The 9,723-nt window shown below is 31.5% G+C and overlaps 1 protein-coding gene across 2 annotated transcripts in view; it reads right to left on the reverse strand.

Annotated features, from left to right (window-relative positions):
* The window catches only part of LOC108747741 (glutamate receptor ionotropic, kainate 2), a 229,756-nt gene that overhangs the window by 80,277 nt on the left and 139,756 nt on the right, over positions 1–9,723 (reverse strand). The gene's annotated exons all lie outside the window — the stretch shown is intronic.

The raw sequence follows: 9,723 nt of genomic DNA on the forward strand, positions 1-9,723 counted from the left end.
TATATATATATATATATATATATATATATATATATATATAAAATGTTGCGATATATAATACTATTATGATATTGTACAATTGACGAATAGTTCACGTATTAAATCATGCTATTATGACTATCAATCAAATTTTGATACAGTCGATTACCATAACATATTATAATAGTTGATGGCAAAATTTACATATATAGAATATAGAATATACAATTGGCGTTAATTCCGAATATGAGAAACCACTGCAATTTCAATTTTATATTATATTCTAACCGCTTATTGATGATTTTTTAATGCTTTTTAGACGATAAATGTATAATCAATTGACGCCTCCGGACAGCGTCGTTTCATTATACGATTATAATTTGTTAATTATAAGTATCAGAGGAAAAAAAATTTGATTATTTCTCTTCCAAATACTGCGAATTTTGTAAAATTAATAAAATTAGTATTAGATCTACATCATGTTCTCAGTTATTTTATCATAGTAGATTTCAATTTCCTAGTACTATTTCCTTCGGATATATCCATCTTCTAATAACATCTCTTTACCTATTTCTTATTGCCACGCTATATTAATACTTGTACTACTTATATAGAACATATACTAAATTTTAATTTTTTATTGATTTCAATTATTTTTTATTGATCTTATTTCAATTATTTTGTAATATTTTCATTAGACGTTACCATTAAAATACAATAATTATATAAAACATAGCTTTTTCCACGCAAAAGACTACACTTTAAATTAATCTTTAAAAGATAAGTTTTTAATTAAAACGTTGTTTTTAAACAAAACGTTGTGTGTTAGAGATTAAGTGATTATTTACTATGTATTTAATTAATAAAAAAAATTTAATTAATTTAAATTTTGTAATATGTAGACATAATAAGAGTAAAAATTTTTACGTAATTACACCATTTATAATATAGGAATTTAGCATTCTATTGTTCAATATTTAAAAGTTTGTCCATATTCTCTTTATTATGTATGATGTGAAATACAAAGAACATATAGTATATATAGCATTTTTCAGCATAAACTGAAAAAAAAAAAATTGGTAGTTGTGATTTATGAGTCGAAAAATTAACTAGCACGATTAAATTCGAATAGAAGAAATTACAATTTTCTTTAATATCTGTCATATCATTCCTATCGTATCTTTTGCGCACCAAAAGTTTAAGTTTTGTTGGCTTTCCAGAAATAACATGTTAATAAAATCAGTGACTGTCGATTATTTTTTATTTATAACTACAAATCTAAAAAGCAACAATTATTTTAAAAGTTTAACTATAACAAGAGAAAAATAAAATTTCTGGTTTTTTCCGGCCATTATTTTGTATTTCAACGTTTCTACACAATATTGTACGTATACGTATACCGCCAGTGGAAAACACAAAATTTTTACGAAATATAATGTTAGCTACATTATTTATAAAGAGTTATTTTTGAAATAAAATATGTAACCATAAAGAAAAGAAAACATGATAAGCGTAATTGTTACACAATTTTTTATTTTAAAATAAATTTTAATTTTATGCGTATATTATTGTCATATTGAATATGTGTAGAGTAACATAGCAGTCTCGACACCGTTGCTAATATTTGAATGTGTTATATTATATTGTGAGATTGCGAATTCTAATATTATTTGTAATGTAACGATGAAAAGGGAATACACGTATCAGAAATAAAATTATCTAGATACTAACGCGAATTTTCTTTTGCATTGTCAGTATTAGTTAATTGCACTCGGTGGTGCTTCAAACGAATTTCTATTAAATTTCGCTTACAATGTACGCAACAAAATCTAGGGCGATCGCCACATCGGACTTTTTGTTCGTTGCGCAGTGTTGTTCCGCTGAAATTTCGTTGGCTCGAATTTCACTGCGTGTGCAACTTATCGTGCACAGTAACAATAAATAAAACTACTACTTCCACTATATAATAATCCTCATTGAAAAAATTAATATCGAGGATATTTTTGACAGCAGTTTCAATCAATAAATTAATTAATCATTAAATCAAACAATTACGAGAAAAGCCTATAAACGATCGCAGCTAAATCTTAGTACCTAATAATATTTTTATATATTACATTTTACATACATTTTTTCAATTCTTTAAACTGCGCATCGATTATTGTCGGATTTGTAATGCAAATTACAAATTGAAATAATATAATAATTTAAATCTCTCTCAAATTCATTGTTGTCCTTCTATTTTTTCTTGTATAGGATAGTTACGCTAAATACGCTAAAAGATTTTACATGATTCCATGATCAAACAAATTTTAATTTTGATTCCTCAAACAAATTCAAGATGAAAACTTCATATAATCGAAACGGCTTAGATTCGAAGACGAAGAGTATCAAAGTTAAAAATTTTGTTTTTACCAAAAATTTCAAAAACTACTCGAATTATTTTGATGAAATTTTGTATATGTTTAAAATTTAATCAAAATAACTCGAATGATTTTCAAAATTTTTTTTGAAAACAAAATTTTTCCTTCAACTTTCCTTCAATACTCTGTATTTTTGAAGTTAAGCCGTTTCGGACATATGATTATATAAATTATATTATCATCTTGAATGTTTTGAAAAATCTGCCTTAAAATTTTTTAGAATATTTAGTAGCCACTCTGTGTACATTAATTATTGCAAATAATATTATCACACGCCGCGGTGGTTGAATTGGGATGACTATGGAATTTAGAAGATTCGAATTCTTGATTGTAATATTTTTGTATTGTAATATTTTTTGCAATAAGTTATTTTTTTACAGGTTGATAGAAAAATCATATTATATAAATCAAAACATGAATTAAATACTTGTCTGCAACATAAGCATGAATTTCTGTCGAAGACAATGATACTCAAGAAATATCCTTTTATCCATTCTTCGAACCCTATTTGCGATAAATGCACTTTGCATTTTCTGCAATGGTTCTTTTCTCCGCACATCATCTTCTCGACAGCAAAGTTTTCGAAATGCATTAGGAGAGAGAGGTGAGCGAGAAATCGGCGCTCTTAATTCTTCTATAATATAATTCTCCTTAATGCATTCGTAAATAATGCATTCTCGTGTGCGCGTCGCGTTCAAAGTATGCCATCTCAGCTCAGTTTACCGACGTATTTCAAATGTCACCGTCGACATTAAAATTGGCTCCAGAATAGCGTAATGGTGGCGAACTGTGAAGGTGAGACGTCGATTACGTACGGTGAAACTCGCGGCAACAAGCAGCTCAGTCCGCCGCGAACAACGGATAATCCCGAAACGTGCTTGCCTCCCTCTTCCTCCCTCTCGATTACGTTCGTTCTCTTCTCGAACATGAAACGAGATTACGTCTGACGTGCTAGATGCAACGGAGTTATTCACTTCCGACGTAATACAACCGCTTTATTCGACGGTACGATATTCCACGTCCGCGCTTCGCCGTGTACGATATTGCGTCTACATTTCTTGACGATCGCCCCTTCCTCCGTCTTCGGTCCATACCTTCAATAAAGCGCATCGTTCCGTGCGCCTGCTACTCCAGAAATAATGTTCGCAATATACTGCGAATGAGTTTCGTTGAAGAGTGATCCTGTCAAGATAATTTCACAGAGAATCTGCGTAAGTGATTCTGATAAGATATCGAATTTCTTAGATCTTGATTCAGAGATGATAACCCATTTTAATTTGGATCGCTTGCAATAATTTAGATCATCTAACGGTTGCAAAAAGTACTGTGATAATGGAAGACAATCGATTTAATGCATTATGAAACATAGAAATATTAAACTCTAATAACTTGTCATTAAGTATATATTTTTCTGTGCAATAAGAAAAATTAATTTTTTAATTTTTAGTTAAAGAATTAATCTTTTTTTTATTTCTAATACATTAATTGTTGCACAATGAATTGCAGAAATTTTAGATTTTAAAAGAAGTTAAGTGCAGTCAGTGTACACCGCGTGATTGAGTTGATTAGTCGGAACTTGCGGGCTTGATCGTTATCACGTATCAGCCCCGACGAGTGGAACGCTCATCACCGTGTCAGAGATGAATGCTCGAGAATGCAATCCATTCACCACCCGACATGCTTTCCACTGTAGTAGATGAGAAAAGGCAGCGGAAACGAAAGGAGATGCGGTCGGCGTTGCGAACGATTGCTAAACGAGCACGAAGAAACCCTGCGAAGGAGGAAACGGAAGTAAATAGCTAATCGGCGAGATACGAAAGATGGGAAAAAGAGTGCAATCGGCTTTCAATCGCGTGGATGTACGTGGTTTCGCTGAATGACTGGTAACCCCAGAAATAAACGTTCATTCGGAGTGCATCACACTGGCTGGGCGAATTCTTGACTCGTCTATAGTGCCTAAAGGGCGAATAGAGAAAGCGAGAGAGGGAGAGAAGCGGTATAGCTATACATTGTTCCTGGAGGAGAGTGCGCGTTCAGTCATTGAATGCCGCACGAGCAGAATCAAGTGGGCACTTACCGACGATTGTTTAGATCAGGAATAGCTTGTGCATTGAGTAAGATGACAGTCGTTTTAGAATAAAGTAAGAAGCTTGATATTGCGTCCTTTGCTTGAATTACGTAAAAAGATGATATAAGATGTGAACATATAAAAACCAAAAAGAATAATCTATTATCTTGCTTCTATGCTTATTGTGCTTATACTTGTCTTTACACTTCGTGCAAAACGTCATAAGAGATAATTTTCTTCTCTTTTCACAATTTTTAATTTTTAATTTTTGCATAATTGTTCTTAATAATTAGTATACATAGTATATTATATTCATACATGAAACATAAAGTGTTCAAGTACTAATTCAATTTAATTGTTCAAAATTTCATTGTAAGTTAAAAACATGTTTAATGTTGTACATAAAATATTTGCAAATATTTGCAAAAATAAATTATTTTAAATTTTTTTTAAATAGGAAATAAACTTTACGTCTATCAAATAATATTTTTTATTAAAAATTAGAATTTTATCATTCAAATTGATAAATCCAAAATACTTAACTTTTTCATCAAATTAAAATAAACTTTTTTTATATTCGTGATTTAATAATATCTAATTAAGAAAAGATGCAATCAAATTAAAACGAGTGTTAAATGTTCCATTTAAGGCTCTGTACGGCTTTTTTTTAAGTCTCGTTGGCGGTGCTAGCATTGACGAGACAAAGAGGCACAGTAAAGCTTAATGAGCAAAAGCTCGATTAGGAAACAGTACAAATTGAATTCCAACAGCAACATAGCGGCTGATTCAACTGATCCATCCACCGGCTGCTGGTTCGACGACTATAGGAGCACAGAAGCCGGTCCATTATCGGCCACGAGGAAGATCGTTAAATCATTGCTGTGGTAATGGCAATTGCGCCCCTCGCGGTTCATTAACACCAACATATCGCCCACTATATCATCATAACGTCGATTAGCTTGAGAACGGAATGACCAATGCTATTTTATCATTTCAAGTTCAGAAGTAAACAATATATAGATATATATTCTCTTTCAGTATACAGAATAATTTTATTTATAGAGAATTTTTCAATTAGAATACAATCATGATTATATAGAGAAGCTGCATCAATGATTATGTACTTATAATATCCAACATAAGTAATCACTAAAAAGCAGTGATATCTTATTGATAATTAAGATTCATGCTGATAAGTAATCATTGTATAAATGTTATATATTTATTTATATGTATATACTATATAACAACATTTAAATGATTTTATTTACTTATTTATTAAAATTACAAATAAAGAATATGTAATTTTTCTCTCTCTTTCTTTAATTAAAGTTTTGTTATTAAGAGAGCGATGTTATATAAGCGATAATTTTATATAAATTTATAAAATGTTTGCTTCTGATGTGTGTGGCTTACCAAGGATTCTTTCATTTCGCTAGAATAGAAGAAAATAGCACGCCAGAAGGAGCAGTCTACGTCCGCGCAGGAATGCGAATCGAAGTACCTGACAATTCGATTTCGACACGGACAATGCGAACTGTCCGAAAGTTCAAAGTGAGATTGGATAGATTCGTCTTCGCATTTGACTGTAATAATTGGAGCGTCTTGTTCAGAGACATTTCAAATGTGAAAATGATAGAGCAACTTTAATGTAGCATTATTTTTCATAGAAAACTATTAAAAGTATTTCTTATGTGTGCATTGTATACTGAAGTAATGTCGCCTTATCGATAATTAATACATAATTTTTACTGATGAGGGATTTAGTATATTTATAAAATACGATAAAAAGTTAAATATTATGTTATTTAGACCATGTTTTGCCATTTTTATCGCAAAATTAATTGAAGTGACAATAATTGTTCAACAAAAATAAGTAAAGAAGGCGGAGAGCGCTATTTTCAATCAAGGCGGATCTTAGTGTCTAATAATATATGTGTGTTTTATAATTTCCAGTTCGAACTGTGCACTGATTATTTGTCGATCTTGAACACAAGGTCTATCTTTTATTCCTACTCTCTCTGAACTGGTGCACTCGGTGCAATAAGTTAAAGTGAAATAAATATACGTTCGTTTCATTTCAATTTATTGCACCGTGTGCACCAGTTCAGAAATAATAAACATACCTACAGTCTTAGACTAAAGTTGGAATATGTAATATCACAAATTAAATTGACAAGTAATTTAATATTATTGATGCTAAGCATCTTTGAAACATTGTAAATAATTTATTGAAAAATATCACCTCAGCCGAGATTTTTCGAATTCCGTGGACATCTTATCAATTCGATCATCAATTCGAGGCATATGGTGATATTAATTACAATAATAATACATGTAGGAAGAACGTTATTTTTCAGTCGCCGTAAATAAACGTAATAAATGAAATTTATGATAATAATTATTTCTATTAATTATATCAAATAAAGTAGTAATTGGTATTTTTTTCTATGATCTAGAAATAATCCATAAAAAATAATATTTTTTATTTAAATAAACATTTATTTTATATTATATAATGCAATTATAATATTCCGATAATTTTAAAAGTTTACTTAATAAATAAGTCATAATTTACGTAAAAGAGTAATTGGCGTAATTTTCTTGCAGTTGATACTTTTTATAAATAAGAATTGCTTCTTTTCATTTTATTATCTGAAATAATATGCCGTTTGCGATAGTAATTTGTTGCCATTTTGCGGAAAATCACGGTGCGAAGAGTATTAGTTATCTCCACAGTTCACCCAATGCGAATCAAAGAGACTCACTGGTTGTGCTTCTTTTTACTTTATTTTTCTACTCCTTGCAATCGTCTTCGGTTCCTTTGAACTACGCATAAGATGGTACCGGAAAGTAAAATATTTCCGTCGTTGGGTTGACTGAATGAGGCTGTCGCTCGTTTGACGGAATCGACGCCAACGTTCACCCACCTCCGCTGTCTTTTTTCGATTTTCCTTTTCCTTCGTCGAGTACTCTAATCAGGACGCCGCTGCTCTCCTAGTGAATTTTGCATTTTCGCCGTTGGAAATGGCAGGACTCCGCCGAGGAAAGAACTCGGGCGAGAGAAAACCAACCCTGCTCTAACACTGTGAAATAACTGACGACGTAAGCTACTTCCCTCCGGTTTACTAGACTCACAATGGAAATCTGAGACTGAGAAAACCTGATGTTTATCACTTTCAGAATGCGAAAGCTTATTAAATGTTCCTCCTCTTTCTTTATGTTTTTCAATCTTTCTTGTACCTTCACATCTTGTTGTGTAAACAACGGATTTATAAATTAAGAAATTAAACTCTAAAACAAATTTTAATAAACGTTTTAATAAAAAAGGTACGTCTTTTTCAATCATCGTTGTACTAGTTTAGACTTCAAATTGCGCTTAAATAATTATTTTAAATCAAGTTCTGAATGTTTGTATAGTAAATTGATTTTCTACACGTAGATAAAAAATTTTTCTAAAAATTTCTTTCATTATTTTTAATTAAAATTGTTATAGTGATTGTAAGTTTATCAGAATATTTTGAAGTACTATTATGGAATAGCAATATTGAAGTTGGTGATTTTTAACAAATCGGAGCTTGATGATGCGACACACATGCGACAAATAGATTCTAAAGATTCTAATTGAAATTCTTACTCTGACAAGAGAGAGAGAGAAAGAGAGAGAGAGAGAGAGAGAGAGAGAGAGAAAGCAAGAGGAAAGAGCAAATAGCTTTAGGTATGCAGTGGCTTTTAAATTGTGTTCTCTGTGCACCATTGCTGAAAGCCCTTTGATCGAGGATGTCAAAGTCAACCTACGCGACCGTAAATTATTATCTAGTCATTAATATTTCACGAAATCCGTAAAGAACTTCAGGAAATCCGTCACGTAGAAATAATTCTATCTGTTGATTATGTTTTATTTTCTATGGATCTCTAAAAATTGTTAAACGCTTGGTTTCTAGCACAGTCAATAAAATTTAATGCCACGTTCAGTATAATATTTACGTAGAAATCATCCTTTTGTAGATACGTCTACATTATATTAGATACATATTTAAGATACAAATAAAGTGCAATTGTTTTCTGATGTATACGTCAAAAGAAAATTTCATTTTCGCTAGCTTTTATATTTTTCTTTGGGACATGTTTGTGCGTTTTGTTCGCCCGCAGCGACGGATTTATCGACTTTCTCACGAATGTTCTCTCGTTTGAAGCGTAAAACGCTTCGTAGTCGCGGATATTTATTTTCTGTTCGCGAACCCTTTCGAAAATAAAAGGAAACTCGGTGATGGGCGATGAGCAAGATTTCACCACATCCTATACCGAGAATAAACAAAACGTTTTCAAGAATAGAGAACAAATCTAGCGGCAAATATTGAGAGAATGTGAAACGAGCAAAAAAGAAAGAGCGTAGTGTCGCAAGGTACAGGTGTTCGCGGATGACAAATATTGAAAAAGCGAAAGAGTTGCAAGAATTCATGAAACAACAAGCAAAGAGACGGCCAGACAGATAGACTGAGAAAAAGAGAGAGAGAGAAAGAGAGAGGGGGAGAGAGAGGAGGAGGAGGAGAGAGAGAGAGAGAGAGAGAGAGAGAGAGAGGAGAAGAGAGAGGATGGGAAGAAAGGAGAGGAAACGAAGAGAAAGAGCGAGAACTCTCGTTAACCCAAAAAGCCCGAGAGCTATACAATCCCGCGACCGGAGCTTTCAGCCGCACCCCCTTCATGAAACTTCGCGCTTATTAAGAGAAATTCAAAAAGTTTTAGTTCTTTTGCGTTAAGTTCAGAACTACCGTACTGTGGGTATAGCACTCGATGCATACAGATACAACTGAATGTAACAGCAAATGCACCTTGGTCGCGAAAGCGATCTTCTGTACTATATCGTGATGAAAATGTAAAACCAATATAATCTTTCGGCTGAAAATTGCTTGAGTTTCTCAATGGTTTCAATTATATTTTTAATTAATTAACAAGAAAAGAAAATGTCAAAGTTCTAAAATACAGCTTCATAATTTTCTGAAATACAATTTTATAATATTGTGATATATATTTATTGTATATCTTTTGCCTCTACTAAAAATTTAATATTTTTCTAGACTCCATTGATATTTCTTTTTTTTTTAATCCTCTAGTTATAATTACAGTGCAACATAAAATACGAAATCGATATAATTTTTTAACTGAATGTAAAAACTAATTAATAATCTTAATTATATTATTTTTTTCTAAATTTTTTAAATATATTAAAATAAGAAAAAAAGATCCTAAAAA

This window comes from Trachymyrmex septentrionalis, unplaced genomic scaffold (genome assembly GCF_001594115.1).
Source record: "Trachymyrmex septentrionalis isolate Tsep2-gDNA-1 unplaced genomic scaffold, Tsep1.0 scaffold20, whole genome shotgun sequence".
Lineage (NCBI taxonomy): Eukaryota > Metazoa > Arthropoda > Insecta > Hymenoptera > Formicidae > Trachymyrmex > Trachymyrmex septentrionalis.